The sequence below is a fragment of the Agelaius phoeniceus genome, chromosome Z (genome assembly GCF_051311805.1).
Source record: "Agelaius phoeniceus isolate bAgePho1 chromosome Z, bAgePho1.hap1, whole genome shotgun sequence".
Taxonomy (NCBI): Eukaryota; Metazoa; Chordata; class Aves; order Passeriformes; family Icteridae; genus Agelaius; species Agelaius phoeniceus.
The window spans coordinates 60,057,285-60,074,598 of NC_135303.1; the positions used below are offsets into that span (position 1 = coordinate 60,057,285).

The 17,314-nt window shown below is 40.2% G+C and overlaps 1 protein-coding gene across 1 annotated transcript in view; it reads left to right on the forward strand.

The window, feature by feature from the left end:
• Positions 1-14,377: 14,377 nt before the first annotated feature.
• TJP2 (tight junction protein 2) overlaps positions 14,378-17,314 on the forward strand; it is a 50,698-nt gene continuing 47,761 nt past the window's right edge. Inside the window, exon 1 of the mRNA XM_054651774.2 lies at positions 14,378-14,507. The gene's annotated coding sequence lies outside the window, so the exon portion shown is untranslated. The remainder of the gene's footprint in view (positions 14,508-17,314) is intronic.

Sequence of the window (17,314 nt, forward strand, 5' to 3'; positions counted from 1 at the left end):
TAAAGGAAACATGGGAGGGGCAGAAGCAAAGTCTATCAGGAAGAAATTAGCTTTGCCCAACAGCAGATGTCGTTGGCAGGGCAAGGAGAGATGTGCGGCAAACTGCTTCATGTCGCCTTTTAGGGAATGGTGTTTTAAATTTATTTCACACCACTATATATAATTGTAACCAATCAAACATGTTCCAATCCATTTTGCTATTGAGATTTTCTTTTTTAATTCCTGTATAAAGATAAGAAAAAATTGTGTGGAGTTACATCCATCTCTCTCCCAAATTGTCTTTTATGTAAATTGTACTGCTGGCAGTGGTAGAACAAAGACAGTATTCATGCTTTTTACTGAGGGAGGTGACCAGTGGAGGTTGCTTTGCTGCTGATAGGATAAACAGAGCCATGAACAATTAAAGTGTTCTAAACAGTTCTTAACTGCAAACTTTTTTTTTGAAATTCAGGTTAAGGAAAGACAGACAAGTTTAGATTAGAAAACAATATGTTTTTAAAATAAGGCATATAATGTTGCTGCTCTCTCCAGTTTGCTGAATTGATTTTTAAATTGTTTGTGTTGTGGTAATTATGCAAAGTGATCAGTAACACAGTGAATAAGTTTTCAAGCATTGTTACTTTCCAGATGAAGGCTCTTCTGCTAGCCATCAATGTTCTCTACTGTTGTACTAAAAGAAATCAGTTACATATTTAATGTGTCCATAGTCTTACTCCTCTAAACAACATTTTAGGAGCATTAACCAGACATCCTAAGGCCACTGTTACAAAAGATTTTGAGAACTAACAGATGAAGTTTTAAAACATTCATTAAGGAAAAATGCACCCACCACAGTGTAAACCAATAAATCTGACACATACCTGGAATAAAACTAAATTGCCATTTCTTGTGCCTTGATTCTGCCTAAAAGTAATATTGCATTACGTGCTGATCATAGAATTAGTCTGTACGTGACTGAAAACACCAAGTTTATAAATTAGCCCTGATTTAGTCTTTTTTTTTCCTCTGTTTTTTGCTGTTGAGGCTTTTAGACTGAAATAGGTACTTGAAGGCTAGTGTATGCACTTGCATGTTAATTATTAACAATAGCCAGAAGCAGGCCTTTCCATACAATATCTGAATGCAGTTTCATATTTGCTCTAATAAAACAGGTTCTTTCAGGGCCTCCTTCCAAAGTCCAGCCCCTTCACGAAGAATACTGTTTGCCTTCCTTATCTTACTTTCTGTATGAGATACAGTGCATGAACTGTTCCTATTGAGGAAGAGATTTGTCTGAGTTAGAAATGCAGTGGGAATCTAGTATATTTCTCACCTGCAAATAGCAACAAACCATAAAACTTTAAGTAGACTTTGTTCGGCAGGCCTGATATGGGTGGGAGTGTGCTGTTTAATTTTAGAGGGGCTTGCAAGGGGTTTAACTGTCCACCAGATAAGACAGCAGATAAGGAATTCCTGGTGACATTTAGTGCTTTACAATGCAAAAGAAATACGACTCCAAAGAATCCTGCCAGGGCTGTTTGGCCTTGCCTTTCTCATCTCAGCTGCAGGACAGCAATGATGCTGAAAGCTGATACCTGTGGAATGCCAGCCTGGAGTGTATTTCTCTCATGGTATGTTGCAGTTTCGGGAACGGTATTGGTGGACTTGCAGAGTGGCACGGGGTGTTGCGGCCTGGAAATGGAGCTATTCTGCCTTCTGCTAATCCTGGATATTTCAGCTGAGAGTGATGATGTGAACAGAGCTCTCCCGAGCTGTCAATAAAGTGGCAGCAGCTATTCTGTGATAAAGAGCAGGGAAAAGCAGATCGAGAGGCATACGTGGAAAACTGCGCTGTGGTGTTAAAGGGTGTCTCAGAGGTCTTCTCGTTAGAAAGGTTCAGATGGGCAATGATCCCAAAGTTCCAAACACACTGATGTAAACGGAAAACACACCCAAGCGCTGGGCTGGCTGACGGTGCGCTCTGCCAGCGGCGACCGGGCTCCGCCGTGCCCGCCCGTAGGTCCGCTCTGCTGCCTGGGCCCGGCGCGGGGTGCCTCGGGCAGGGCCGGGCACCAGACCCGGGGGGCAGAGCCGGGGTCCCCTGCCGGGAGCCGGGACGGGCAGAGAAAAGCCGGGGGGCGGGGCGGCCTCGCCGCGGTGACTCAGCGGCGCGGAGCACCGGGCTGCGACCGGTATTTCCTGTTCCCCTGCCGCCGCCGCGGTGTTGGTGTGTGCGGGCGTGGGCCGGGGGAGCCGGGCGAAGGCACCCCTGGACTGGAGGGGCGGCAGCCGCAGGTGGGGGCACGCCTAAAGAGGGGGCGCACCGCCCGCCCCCGCCCCTCCCCGCCCCTCCCCTGCAGTGCCTTGCCCGCCCGCCCCATCCTTCCCCTCTCCTCCCCACCTGGGGGCGAGGCCGGCACCTGCGGCGGGAGCCCGCCCCGGCGTGGCCGCACCGCCCCCGCCCGCGCCCCGCAGGAAATCGCCCGACTCGGCGGGAGCGGCCACAGCGGACCCGGACCCAGCCTCAGCCTCGTCCCCAGTCCCAGCACTCGGATTCGACGCCCCCAGTCGCTGCCCGCTCCGGGGCGGCAGGGGAGGGCAAGGCGCACTCCAAGCGCCGGGGCGCCTCTGGGACCTCTGCTCCCGCTGCCGGACGCCCTCCGCGAGCAGGCGAGTATCCCCGCGGGATGTCCCCGCCCCGAACCCGCGCTCATCGCCGCTTCCCTGCCCCCGGGCAGGTGCGGTGCCCCCCGGCACCCCCTGTCCCCCGCGGCCGGTGCCTCCGCTCCCCGCCCCGGGGGCCGCGCTGCGGCCACGAGCTGCCCGGCTTCTCCTTCTTGTTCCTTTGTGTGCTTTGGCTTTTATCGCCCTGTTGCCTGCGCTCCTCAGGCGCGCTTTGCCGCCTTTGTCCGCGGAGTCGGACCCGCCGCGCCCCCGCGGGGCCCCCCAGGCCGGTCCCGCGCCCGCCGCGCACCTGGGCGGCGCGAACAGCCGGGCTCGGCCGGGGATCGGCTTTTCTCTAACGGGATTAAGCGGCTCTCGGTGACTTTTTCCGTGATAAGTACTTTCCGGGAGAGCGCGATACTACGTGGAAAGTGGGAGAGATGTCACCGGCGAGTCGGGGTGTTTGTTTACCCGGGTTACTCCCGGGGGGGGTCGCTGGGGGGGCGGATCCCCCGGGCAGCCCACGCCCCCGCTGTCGGGGGCTTGGGCTGCCTTTGTTGCACAGAGAATTCCTGAAATCTTTATGTTGGCACATCTCGAGTGGATTCCAGCCGTGCCTTGGGCTTTGACTAACTGGGTCAGGGGAAGTTTCGAGTTAACAGGGAACCGTGAAACAAAGGACAGGCAGTTCAAGAAGACAAACGCTTTAATTGCCCTGTTAAAGTGCCTTGGCATCGGCCGTGTTTGCGGTGTTGGAGCCCAGGTATATTAGATTTTCACCCTGGAGTGCCGAGGTTGATCTATCAGTGGCATGCAGTTGCTTTAGTTGACAACTCCGCCCTTACTTACCACGTACTTGAAACTTGTTTGCCTTTTTTTCCAGCATGAGAAAGTACATGCTGTTTGAACGTACTTATGTAAGAGTCATATAACAAACTCTTGCAGAAAATCAGAAAACCTTCATGCTTCGGTGTTGCTTTCTAGTAGTTATTCACTTGAAACAGAGAGAATCTCTGAATTATCTGCTTCCTAGCTTCAGTTCATAAAATTGCGTCGGTTTCCACAGCTAAGATGATTCTCGAGGGCTCTTGGACCCACAGCTGTGGGAGGCTGCAAATGTCTGCTTTGTTTTAACCTTCGGAGGTAATTATCAAGGTCGCATCATTTGCAACACAGTAGATTACTTTTTCTTTTGTTCTGTAAAATTTTAAAGGTTAAGAACTGTGATTCACCTATAGTTCGAAAAATAAAAGAGAAATTATTATGTACAAAACTACGTCTTTAATTTGTGAAGTATTTGTCGTCTAAGGCTTTAACTATCAGCTCTTTCAAATAGAGATACGTGTCAGGATCCAAGAAGTCCTGACATGGCAAGAATCAGGTACTGAAAGGCAAAGGAGATTTGCTTGTGTAAATTAATACTAATTGGGAGATCATCAGGCTGCTTTAAGAGACTTTGAAATGTTTTTCATTTAGTAAGCATGTGTGTGCCACTTAGACACGGTCAGTAAGATTTATACTTAGGATAACATTATTTGTGAGAATTATGTGGGCTGTCTTCAGCCTTCTGACGAAGTTTTCTACATATATTTGATTTTTAGGTAATTTTACTGTTATAATTGCTTCTAGACTGTTACATGCAAACATCTTAGGCCCTAAACATTGGCTTCAATTAGCGGCAGTGACTTCTCTGCCCTTTATGAAAAGATGACACTGTGGACTGGAGAGCCTTTATCTAATTGTGTTTTGCTGTTGCCCTGTATCACTAGCAGTAACTGCTTAGTGCCACTGTACTGGATTTCTGTGAGACTAAAGGCAAGTGTTGGGAATTATGCAGCAGAATTGGGGTGATCCCAACACTTTGCATGAACTATAATCTAAAATAGATCTTTTCAGAATGAAGCATTAAAGTAATAGAATGTATGATACTTTTTTGATTGCTTAGTCCCCTCTTTTCCTGGTTCCGTGTCCTTTTAAGGACAATCAGGAAATCTTTCTTAGTGATTAAAATAACGTTTAGGTAGTTCCACAGCTCACGAAATGGGAAGTGCCGTACCTTTATAAAACCTATATGTTTAAAAGCATTAGAGAGCTCCTGGAACACAGTAATCCTCAACTGAGGAACGGCCTATTATTCCGGGACTATTTCAAAGCTGCGTTTAACTTAGAGCAAAAGTCTGGGTGATAGCATTTGTGTGTGTGTTTTATTAGTTACCAATCTTGTCTTTCTCCAGAACTTCCTTGTAGGGTAAAGGAGATCTCGCGTTACAAGACTGGTCACTTTTAATTGTTGAAATAACAGTATTTAAGTACTCATGGATGGTGTAACTTTTGTCATACTGTGTCTGTGTCAGTTTCATCCCATTGTAGTAGTCTTGGAATTGGTCACTCTAATGGGGGGAACAGAGTGCCTGTTAGAACAGCTACCGGTTAAAGATTTTCAAGTCTAGTTTATTTTCAAATAGGTATGAAATTTCTAATTGCTGGGGAAAATTTAATTTTTTAAATTTGACAATTGATCTTTGGCATCAGCTGTAGAAAGGCTGTGGATCTTAATCCCAGATTGCAGTGGATTTCTGTGAATTTTGGAAGACTTCTCAAAAATGAGATAATCTATTTATAAAACAAATATTTATGGCAGTAAGTATATAGGGCATAATTTTGTCTTCTAATAGACGAGTCTTACCATAGTGAAGAATGTTTGCAAATGCTGTGTTACCTACAAAGATTGGAGCAGTGACATGGGGAGGACTGGTTTTGCATGACTGTGCTGGCATACACGCACCAGTGCACGGTGCACGTCATCTTTCGGAGTCAAAGGTTCAGTCTCGGTCTCATGACCAAGTGCTCTAAATGCATTGAGAACTTAAATGGTCAAAATAGAGCTGTTCAAGCATGGGACACTTTTCTCAATTATCTTACTCTGTCCTCTTCCTCAGAAAGATCAGCACTATGTTGGATACCTGTGTTGGCTCCCTTGAAAACTTTGCTTACTGCTTGTTCTCAGAGCCTTTGAAGCCTTCTGTTCTTTAATTGTCTTTTACCAGTACTTGTGTCATCCTGGTCCCGCTTCAGAATGTAATTTTTTTTTTCCAGAGTCAGTAAATTATGATTTAGAACCTGCTGCAATTATGTGGGTATTTTTGTTTAGGATTTTTTATTTGTTTATTATTTGGGGGGGGAGGGTGTTTAATCTAGGTTGGGGTTTGTTTTGTTATTATTTTTTGGTGGTTTGGTGCCTTTTTTGTTGTTTTGCTGTATGTATTTTTGGGGTTTGGTTGTGGGGGGGGTTCTGGATTTGTTTTTGTTTTTTTTAGCAGACAGAGCCATCATTCAGTGCTAGAGAGCTGAGGTTATTTTTTACTTAAATATTACATAATTTAAACAAGTGCTAACTGCAGCATTGTAATTAAACAGCTTGATGCAGTAGCAAAGTACACTCAGGTCGTTTAATACCGTAAACTATTAATGTTTGGATTGGGTTTTAGTTGTCTTGTTACTGGGATTTTTTTGTTTTGTTTTTCTTTTTATACCGATTGCTTTTTGAAAGCTTTTTTTTTTTCCCTTTATCTCGTTAAGGGATATTGTAGTTTTCTATTTCAAATGAGAATGTAGACCTTGTCAACTCCTTTCCATTCAGTGTGAGATGGCTCTTGCATTTCTGAATGTATTTAGGATGTTTATGATCCAAGCTTAGTAATAACAGAGTGAGCTGTGGGAGCTCTGGTTTGATATCTGGTACAGCATCTACCCTGGTGTGTATTCATCGGCTGCAGGCTTTGTTTTTAGGAAACATGAGCTACCCAAGTCTTCCTGAATTTAGGTCAGCATTGTCGTTGTGCATCTGAGTCCCAAAACCTCAGATAACTATAGTTGCTAATCTAGGAAGAAAACGAAACTCATTAGTGCTCTCTTTTCACATGAATAATGTGAAAACGACAGACAAAAATACTGCCTGATACAATCCTACGGTCAATAAGAAGTGTGCAAGGCAAGATAGAAAGCCCTATTGTTCTCGGTTTTTTCCAATGCCTGCTCCCTTTTCATGCTTTTGTCTCTGCTTTTGTTTTGTACCGGCAATCCAGAGCTGCTTTTGAGAAGTTTCTTTTTACTTCTTAAAATTGTGCAGTTATCTGGGGTGTGGTTTATATATATGTGAAGGATGTTTCCTTAGATTTTCGTATGTTTTCACTGAGTTAGACATGAGTTCATAAGTATTGGGCCACTGTGGCTTTTTCCTAAGACTCGCTCAATGATAACTCTCCCTGAAGGATTGTGTTGTTGTAACTCCATTGTACCAAACTCCTTTTTTGACATCAGCTGATAAACTGCCATATTGATAAACTGAGCGTGAGCTTAACAATGCAGCCTCATCATAACCAAGATTTCACGTGTTGGTTCAAGCTGTGTGTTATTTGCCTTGCCTCATTAATTTTCGGTTGGGGTTTTTAAGGCTTTAGAGAAAACCCATAAATCTCTCCTGCATGTCTCTCTTTAACAGCAAGGCTGCCTGTAGTCCGGCTTGCACTCTCTATTCTAACATCTGCTTCATCATCTAGCTCTGCTTAATAGCGAGCAGATTTGACTACTGGTATCTCTAGCCTCCTTAGCACAACTTCATATAAGCTGATTCTGAGAATCTCCAGGAGCATATGGACTGTTCAAGGAAGGAATGATTTCTAAGGAGGGGCCAAAAGCAACTGCAGTTCATGAAGCTGTGAGAAAGAAGTTTCCAGTCCTCCTCCTCTCTCTTCATTCTCACCTCCCACACTCCCAGTCTGATCCTGGATGCTCCTCTATCTTATGATTTTTCTAACAGATCAAACTTTACAGATGTGTTGGTTGTGGTGCAAACAAAACGCCTGTGTTCTGGAAGTTAACAATCGACTTTCACAGTTATTCTTATCACTTGAGCAAAAGTATGTAAGAAGAGATGCTTGTTTCTTTGCTCTCTTAATAAGGGAATTCTTTGATCTGTAGCTGTTACACAGACTTTTGTGGAAAGATGAGAAAGAACAGGATTTTGTTTTTTTCACAAAATAGAAAGTAATTTGTGGCTGCATTAGGCAATGACTGTCTCTTTTTTAGTTGGGTCTGAAGTGACTGAGGATGTGATCCTGCCTCTGCCATCAATTTACAAGAAGTATGCTCTACATCTAATTAAGAGTGTATGACTGTTTTCATCTGTTGAGGATTAAAGCAAAATAAAGCTTTGGCTTTGATCTTGTAAATGTTTCTTTAATGGACAAAAAAGCTCTGTCATTCTTTCCCCTTCTCAGAAATGCATTGTACTTTCTGAGGCATCACTTGTGTGCTCTGTTAGGAAAATTGCACTGTTTCTTTCCAAGAAAACTTTTGGTTTCTGTTCTTCCTGAAAAATTACGAAGACAGAAAAAGTGGAGTGGATGATAATTCTCCAGCAAGAAACAATGGAGGACAGTCTTTTTTAGACTTTTTGTTTGCTCTACGAAAGTCATTCTTCACTAACAGTGCACGTACTAGCAGCTTTGAATTTCTGTTTCTAAATAAAGTTGAAAGAAGTTGATTAACTGTGAGTCAGTCTCTCTCTGTCTAGGTACCTGGAGGTTTCACATGCCATTTAACTGAAAGCAGTACTTGGGAGTAGCTTGTGCTCATTGTGTGGGCTTGGCTTCCCTGTGAGCAACACTAGTCATGGGGCTCCTTTTCTGGTCAGAATTAATATGCTTTGCTCAAAGGGACAAAAGATGGACCGGAGCTACACTTGATGCTTTTTAGACTCTGCTTTGGACTGGCTTTGAAAACTACTGTGGGAAACTTTTTTAAAGAGCTATTTCTTTGATCTATAAGGGGAAAGTTTAAAGAAGTGTTAAGGAAGAAGGTGTACAGAAAGAAATACCAAAACTTAATAGGTGAAAGTGTGGTAATGCTGAAGTTGTTAATGAAACCAACTTTGAGGGAAGACTAGATTTTATAAAAATAATTCTGCTTTTGTGTAAAATAGAACTGTCATGGACTTCTACAGTCAGAAGATCCTTAAGTACTGGAATTGTCAAAAACTGCTAACTTCTTGCCTTGTCTTCTCTTTCTCAGTACAGCCTTTACGATACATCTACCAAAGCTACCAGAAGTCACGATGCATGCAGGCTTAATGACGTTAGCTGTGCTTGCAGGCTCCTAGTACTACTCTGCTTTCCTAAGCTTCTTAATGCTTTATATACAGATGTTTAAAGTTGCAGTTAAGTGATTTTTTTTTTTTTGCACACGGAAAATTAATTTTTTGCTTAATTTAATTCATGTGGTTTTAGTATATTAATTATTTTTTTTAACACATCACTACATTTCAGACTACGTACTCCTTATCAGCATGTTCCTCTGACAATTTTAGTGCTATTCTCTGCATCTAAAAGATGCTTGGTTTTAATTTGCTCTTCTAAGATCAGTCACATGGATTGCTATTTAGTAATTACTTGAGATAGTTCAGTGCATGCATGTGCTAACATAACCTACAAATGTGATTGGATATTAAACACTAAATATGGCTTATGCAGGATTGTAAGTAATGTAGAATCTGGAAATAGTTATACAGATCTTGTTGTTAAGAGCTAAACATTTCACAGCACAAGAAATCATCTTGGTTTCTAAATAAGTAACATGCAATATGATACCACCCCAAAAGAAATACACACATACTTAATGATATTCGGGAATAAGTAACATGCACAGTTTACAGAGAGAGTCATGGTTCCAGGCTTCAGTCTTCCTGTCACATCTCTTTCTATGTTTTTATCTCTATTACTGCCTAAGTGCATAGTATTTATATAATATATGTAGCTATGTGTATCTAGATGTATATATAAGCATTCATTTCTTACCATCTAGAAGAAGCATCACATCAACATTTCCTTGATTAGTTTTGCAATCAAGTACATCTCTTTGAATATTGCAATTTGACAGTACTGCAGTGTTTCCAAAATGTCACTGTTACTTCTTTCAACATGTGCATCTGTCTCCACCATTGTAGATCATACCTGAGGTCTTTTGCATGCACATGCACATGGCTAGAGCAATTCTGACGTGTGGCTTCTGGCATCATGAAGCACATTTGAATGGCTAGTAGGTATCATAATGGGAGTCTCCAGCTTTCTTAATTCTGTACAAGCCACGTAAGGAAATATTTCTGCATGACTTTTCTGAGATCAGCTAAATCCCCTGTGACACTTCTAACACAGAGAGCTTTCTGGTGCTCTGGTGCTTTCTGGTGAGAAAAGTTAAGGCAAAAGCTATTTTTGGCTGTCACTGTCTAAAATGGTCTCAAGTTTTCTGTGCAGCTCTCTTTTATTCCCTGGATGGATTTGACAGAGAAGTTACCTAGTGCTCCATTAGCAGTTGAAAGATTATAGACAGCAGAGATTTAGCAAAGGATTAGTCAATTGGAGAGTGTGCATTATCCGGCCAGGCTTAGAACCGTGATTGTCTCTTCAATCATTTTCATTAGTGTCTTATTCAAAGATCGAATTATGTAACAATGACGTTTCTGGGGAATCTGGTAGGAATTTTTCTTCGGTTTCTCTCTCTCTTCTACTAACTATCCTAGTCTGGGAGAGGGGAAAAAAAGCATTGTTTTTATGCTTCAAACTTGCAGCATGTTTTTAAAAGCAGCATTTCAAATCAATGAAGAGGCATGACTTCAGTTGCAGCATCTGCATTTGGATGATAACTTAACGTGGTGGAACTCTTGAGAAAGGCAGGATGCGGTACAAGAAATACATAACTATTTTAGAAGCAGCAATAGGTATTACTCCCCTTAACAAGAGGGAGCTGCTTCCTGAGGGTAGACATGCAAATCTGTGGCAACATCCAGGGTAAGTGTTAAAAAGCAATCAGTGAGTAGCTATGGGAAAAATTGTGCTCACCTTGAATCACGCGTTTTTAAAACTTGTTATCAGAAAGAGGAGAGTTATTAGTAAAACAGGTAACCTTTTTTGTACCTTCCAAGCTCTGTATCTTCAGTAGTTGTGGTTGAACTTAGTGGTTTCATTAGATATTTCTGTGTACTACCTACCTGTCCTTGGCTAGAGGATAACTAGCAGAAGGTGTTATTTCTAAATGAGGAGTTTGCTGAAGAACAGGAAGAATAAACACATGTATATTCATCAAAACAGAAATGAAATGCTGTTTTGTATTTTTTGCTTGCCACTAACGTGATGTATATTTGATATGATGTGTTTCCCCTCTCCTCATTTAAAAATATGCATATTTTAATTTTTATCTGTCAGAGAAGCAGTTCCTAAAATGAGAAAAGAAAAATCACTTTTGTCTGTGCAGGCAACTTTACTTCTCTGTTTAGAAGCAGGAGTTCATCATACTTAGGAATACTGTTTCCCTACAAGAAGGTTTTTTTGATTTATGTTAAAAACAATACAGAGCACTTTCTTGTACCATACAACTTGAGTATTAGGCTTCAGAAAAATCCTTGTGTAAATAGTTTTTTCCACCAAAAGCGTATGTTGTGTGGAAAACAGAGTTGTCATTCTCTTCCATCTGCCTCTGTATGAGTAGCATGGATGGATGGGTGTCTTCAGGGTCCTTCTGGTCTCTTGTATTTTTGTAATACAATAGAATGTTGTCACCTTGTTTCAGACATTGCAGAGGAATGCAAAATATGAGAGGCTTTTGTCCAAGACCAATTAGTATGTTTCTGTTGGTTTGGAATAGTTCTGTGTAAGCAAGACTTCAAAGAAAAACTTGGATTATAATTGTGGCTGTTTGAGTATAGCTGAATTCAGATTTATCCTGTAACTTTTCCACAATTGTGCTTTCTTTAATGATGGTAGCAGCAGTAATAGCAAATAAATCATAAGTACCATCTGATTTTTTTTCCAGATCTATCACCAGAACCACAAAAACTAGTCTAGAAAATATACTAATGGAAATGGTTTTGTGTCCTTTTGTTAACACAAGTGTTCTTCACGTTGATTCCAAATTTCCAGTGTCATGTTAATGAGAGGGCTTTTTGTTAAAAACTTGTAGGGCTTTTTGTTAAAAACTTGCCTATTAAAAGGGATTCTCAGTGCAGTCTGTTTGGACTCAGGACAGTGGAGTATGCTTCCTTTGGTTGTTCCATATAAATTATATACATGCAAATCTCTGATTTGTTCAGCTGCTTTTTATATGTTGATAAAATACATGATTTTTCCTGCTATTTTGAGAAGCTATGTTGGAAAGTTCTTGTATATATATTCTTGTAGAATTCTTCTTCGTTTTCAAGAAGACTGGCCAGAGTCACAGCGTGAATCAAGCCCTCTAAAAATGAAACTTACTAACTGTAATGTCTATTTCTTTTGTAACTGTGACTGTTTGTCTTTCGTCTATTACTGAGTATTAGTCAGTATCTAAGTACAAAATACACTGTTAAAATTTGTTTTTATTTCCAGCATTCTTATTTGGATATCCCCATGCTTTCAGGGAGAGGTTTAGTTAAAGTGATTTTTGTACACACTTGGAATTTCAAGCTGGTTAAGATGTATCTGGATTATGTTTGGATTTGCCATTCCAACAGTTTCAGAAAAGCAGAAAGGCTGTTGTCATTGGACTGTAGTAGGGATCCCTTTTATGTTTTTATTAAAACTTTCAGGGAATGAAAGGTTGGTAACCAGCAATTGAGTTAAAGTAAACTGAGTTGACAAAAAAGCACTGTTCTTTTTGTAGCTGCATACTGCTTATTCTATAGGACTAGAATAAACACATTAATAATGCACTTTGCTAAGATCAGCTTATCACTCAACTTCTAGAGGTACTTTGTTACATTCTTTGTAAAAATAAAATGTGATAGAAGTGTGAGTGTGTGTGTATAGGAAAAATTTGTAACATAATGGGACACTTTCCAGAACCTAATACTGAATAAAGGGTATAGAGGTTCTTATTTGTCAACTCCTCACTGCACAAATTCAGATGCATAATTAAGCACTTTATTTTTCTTAAACATCTCTTAAGATAAAAAATAGCACTTGAGTGTGATGCTAGGTCATCTTGACTGTGATGGCTAGAGCCATTGTTTGAAAGTTAAGAATTCTGCTTAAAAACCCAGACTACCGTGCAAAAGAAAGCAGAAAAGGCAGATACATTATTTTGCTAAGGTGTTAATTCATATTTTCATATCAAAGACATTACAAAGTTAAGTTTTTCTGCTTCCATCTTTGCTTGGAATAGTGATGATTTCTGTGACAGATAGATTGATTTTTATGAGGTTTGACAAAGGGAAAATGATGGCAGCAGTGGCAGTTAGGTTTAGCTTGCTTGTGTGACTTTTCTGCAGCCTCCAGAATAGTATTTTGTGCATAGCCTAGAACAATAAGGCTGAAGTTTGTTTTGAATGTACAGTATAGCTTGTGCTGCTCTTTGGTGGTCATTCATATAAACTCATATTAAGCATCTTTTTCTTCTGCAGCTTTGGAAATCATGCCTTAATTTAAAACTGTAGTTTACTTTTAGAAAATGCTTTTATGCTGGAAGACCTTGGGGAGAAAGGATAAAATAACCTTCTAGTTTTGAGGTGTGATGTCTGGTAGGTGCATGCATTGTTGCATGTAGTAAAAAGTTAATCTGAAACAAAATATATTTTTTAAAAATTTTAGATATTGAATTTTGTTTTTTCAAACCTGTGACCTTATTATATTTGTGGTCACAAAAATGTGAGACACAAATCACATCAAAACTTGGGCAGACTTTTAGATGGTGGGGAAGTTCTACAGAATTCTTTCAGTATCTTTTTCTTACATATCTCAAGTGATCTAGAAATGGCTAATGGAGGGAGTATAAACCATAATGAAAAAACATCTATACATTGCAGGGGGTGGGGGAGGAGTGGCACGGAAACAGGCAAACAATCTCAAACCTGTAGAAAGAATAGCTAATATACTTTCCTAGGGAAGTCTGGCTATATCCTTTGAAGATGGAACACTTCGGAAAAATGTTTTTGAGAGAAGAATTGAAATTAGTGAGTTGCATGTTGGTTTTCTTTTAAAAACAAAACAAAAGCCACCACCAAACCCTAACCACTAGCTTGTGTTTCTATTTCTGTGAAAAGTCCCCTCTTTTTCTTAGTGAAACTATTAATTTTCTCTTTTCCTACCAAGGGTAATCCAGGACTAGACAAGGGGTCAGGGAGAGGGGGAGTCCCACGACAGGGATGCTGAATGGAAGCCAACATGCTACTTGTGCCCAAGAGGGGTAGCTTATAGAGCAGGGGAAGGAGGGTAGATGATTACACTGGAAATTGTTTTCTTTCTGTCATTTGACAACTGAAGTTCTTAAGTTACCATTGGATGTCATTGGAGCACATGTATCCGATTGTTCTCGCTGAGGTTATGCTCAAGATACAATGCTGTTGTTACTAGCTGTCCTGTATACAGTCTTGTGCAAGCTAAACAATCAGACCAAAACTAAATTGAAACAAAAAGCCAGATGGTTTGTGGAGAGGACCAGTGCAACAAAGTAACTGTAAGTATGTTTCCTGTCAATACCCTATTCCATTGGCAAAAATGCATGGATTGCTTTACATGCAGGCTTGTCTGTAAATATTGCTGAGTATCTCCTTATTTTAAACCACTATTTCCACGTGATTTCCACAGAAGCTAAAGCATGTCAAACTTATCAGGGAAATATATTTTATATCCTCTTTATCTCTATGATTTCAGTGTTCCAGGCTTCACAAGCACTCCTTTGTGGTTATAAGTGACTTAAATGAAACTTTGTTTTTCAGGGAGCAAACTACTACACTGCCATCTCCTTGTGAGTGGGACTGGGAGCACAGCTGTACATCAAGCCCAAAGCATAGCACAGCAGGTAGACAACGGCACTCAAAAATCATCGCTCCTCCCAAGGTACTAGCCTGTAGTCAAGTTGCATCAGTTAGACCTAGCCATTAGTTTAAAATTATGTATTCTTGTCATGTGCTAGCTAAGGTATATATTCTTTTAACTATGTTTTTATAAGGTTTCAAGAAATTTTACTTAGCAGAGTAATATGAAATTAAACTAGTTCTTTTGAATTATCAAAGAAACTTTAAATGGTTACATGCGCATTTACTGAGAACTTGATGATGTACAACAGGCCTCCAGAAGAGGAGAGGTTTCTGCAATGAAGTCAATATTCTGCTAAAGTTATGCAAATAATAATGCACAGGCCTGTACTGGTTCATCTGTTAGCTAAACATTGGTAAAGAATGGATGTAATCTATGATGATGTCTTCAGCAAATATAAATATTTAGCACGGACTTGGGGATAAATGAATTACTTTAAGCACAAAGGGTAATATTCATGGGAGTTGCTTAGTGACTCAGTCAGTCCTAGGAAACAGAATAGCCACACAGGGAGAGTTGTTTTGCTGCATATTTTCTTACAGTACATCATTAAGGTAAATATAATCCTTTTGGCATATTAACCTTGCTTTTGAAACCTTTTCTCAAGTGCTTCCAGAAGGACTATAAAATGTATCCTTAGTTTTATGTGTCAATCGAACATGCTTGGCTTGTTTTTGTAAGTGATTAACAGATGATGACTTTAAGAGAGGGAAAGGTTTTTATGCTGATGTTTTGCAAAACTATAATTGACTTCCATTTTTGAGATGAAGCAACTATTGCTGCTTTAGTAATTTACTTCAAAATGTGCATATCTGCTGTCCTGACTTTCTAATTTGTGACATATTTAACCAAAGCTCTTTAATTTTCTGGGAGTGAGGGAAAATTTGATATAAGAATATCAGTGAAATGTAACTAGGCAGAATGTCTCAGCTGAGGTCTTGAGCAGCCTCTGACATTTTCCTCAGAATAAAAACCTTCAGTGGTAGGGTATGCCAACTTTACATCAGGGAATGTGGATAGTTGTGAGCTCAACCCTTAGCAAAAGAAACTCCAGAACCATTTATCAGCAAGATCGAGATGGCTCAGAAGGTGCATCCAGCTGCTTTGTCTGTGGGCTTCTAGGAGTTTGGAACTGGCAAGGGAATGACTGGGTGGTTGTGTCCATCTGCTCTCTCTTATTGTTCTTGCTGTTCTCTTTTGGACTAATTGCAAGCTCACTTCAGTCATTTGCGAAAAACATCACCCAAAAGCGGGCATTAGTACCCTAGCTGGGACCTTGCTGTTTCTGAATAGGGTTGCAGAACTGCTTTGTTTCTTAATAAGCTCATCAGCAGGAGGTTTGCCAGTATAAATAGTATGGGGAGAGGCAGAGCTTTGAAGCATACTTTTCGTGCTCTAAGGAACTAACTTGGCTGAAGAACTGCTGTCTGGAGCTTTGTTTTCTAAATTAACCCCTATATCAGGGAAAAAAGTAACACATCTTTCTGTATGTTATATCTTGTGTAATCTGCATATTCTTTCGCTTGTTTTTAATAAGCATAATGGTCTCCATGAGAATTGGATTTTTGTTTTCTTCATTGTGTTGTCTTAATTAATTTAAGTCATAACAGTTGATTAGTATGGTAAAGCTTTGATGTTGTAGGGCTTGACTTCTAGTGGGGAAAGGCAGATAAATAGCTAAAAGCAGAGGATTGTTTCACATCCTTGCCAGTAGTCAAGAAACATAGGGAAGAGAGGAAGGAAATGAGATGTAAGCAAAATGAATGTTCAAACAGAATGTGCCTGCAGTTAATGAAAAAATTTGGGTTAGGGAAGATACTTCCTTTCAAGTGTTGATACACACTTTTGTATGGTGTCTGGGGAGAAAAACAGTACACACTTGTGTGGTTTGGATTTGTTTAAACTACATTGTTATTTCATTCTTTAGAATAGTGGTTTTAGTTTTTGTAGCTTCTTAAAGTAGTAGAGGTTGAAGTGCTTATGCCAAGTAAACTCGTTTCAATTTGCACAGCATGTCGAGGAGGGGATGGGGTGTGTGTGTGCGGGGGGGTCTGTGTTCAAGCAGAGTCACTGTTTTGCTCTCTTGCAGTAGGTCAAACTGTTTTATTTGCTTGCCTTACTAGTGTAATTTTCAAGGAACTGCAATGTAATTTGAAACATTGCTCAGATGAAAATGTGGTTAGAACAAATAGACTGTATTTCTATTTCTCACAACTATAATTTTTATTAACTGTTACCAAACACCTCTGCATATTCTCATGCTGTTTTATTTATCCTGTGAATATGCTATACATCTCTCTTTTCTAATTACCATATTCTTTGCAAAAAGAAAGTAGCAACAAACAAAGCAAACAGTCTTCTGATTTAAAGCAGACCAAACTTGTAATGTGTAAGATCTGTTAGAACTGATGACTGTCCAGAACAGTGAGGAAAATATACATGACATTTTATATAGATAACTGTATTTCATATTGTTAATGTCCAGTGCTGTTCCTAGTTGTTCAGCATGTAACAGTGTGTTTAAATTTTTTTGTGAACTTAGAAATTGAGTTTATGATTGGCTTAGAACAGTACTGCCTCTTGCTCTAAATAATTATCTACATTTTAAAATTTTTAGCAGTTTGAGATGTCTCAGTAAATCTCTGTGTCTAGGTTTAAAAAATTTTTAAAATTCTTCTCTTGAAAACATCATAATAGGTGACCTCCTAAGTGACAAAGTATTTGACACTGTGATTATCCCATAAAAAATATGCACAAAGTGTGGGATGCTGTGTATGTTGGGCTCTGTTTTTTCCCAAGACATCTATGCTTTCTAAAATAACAGCCTC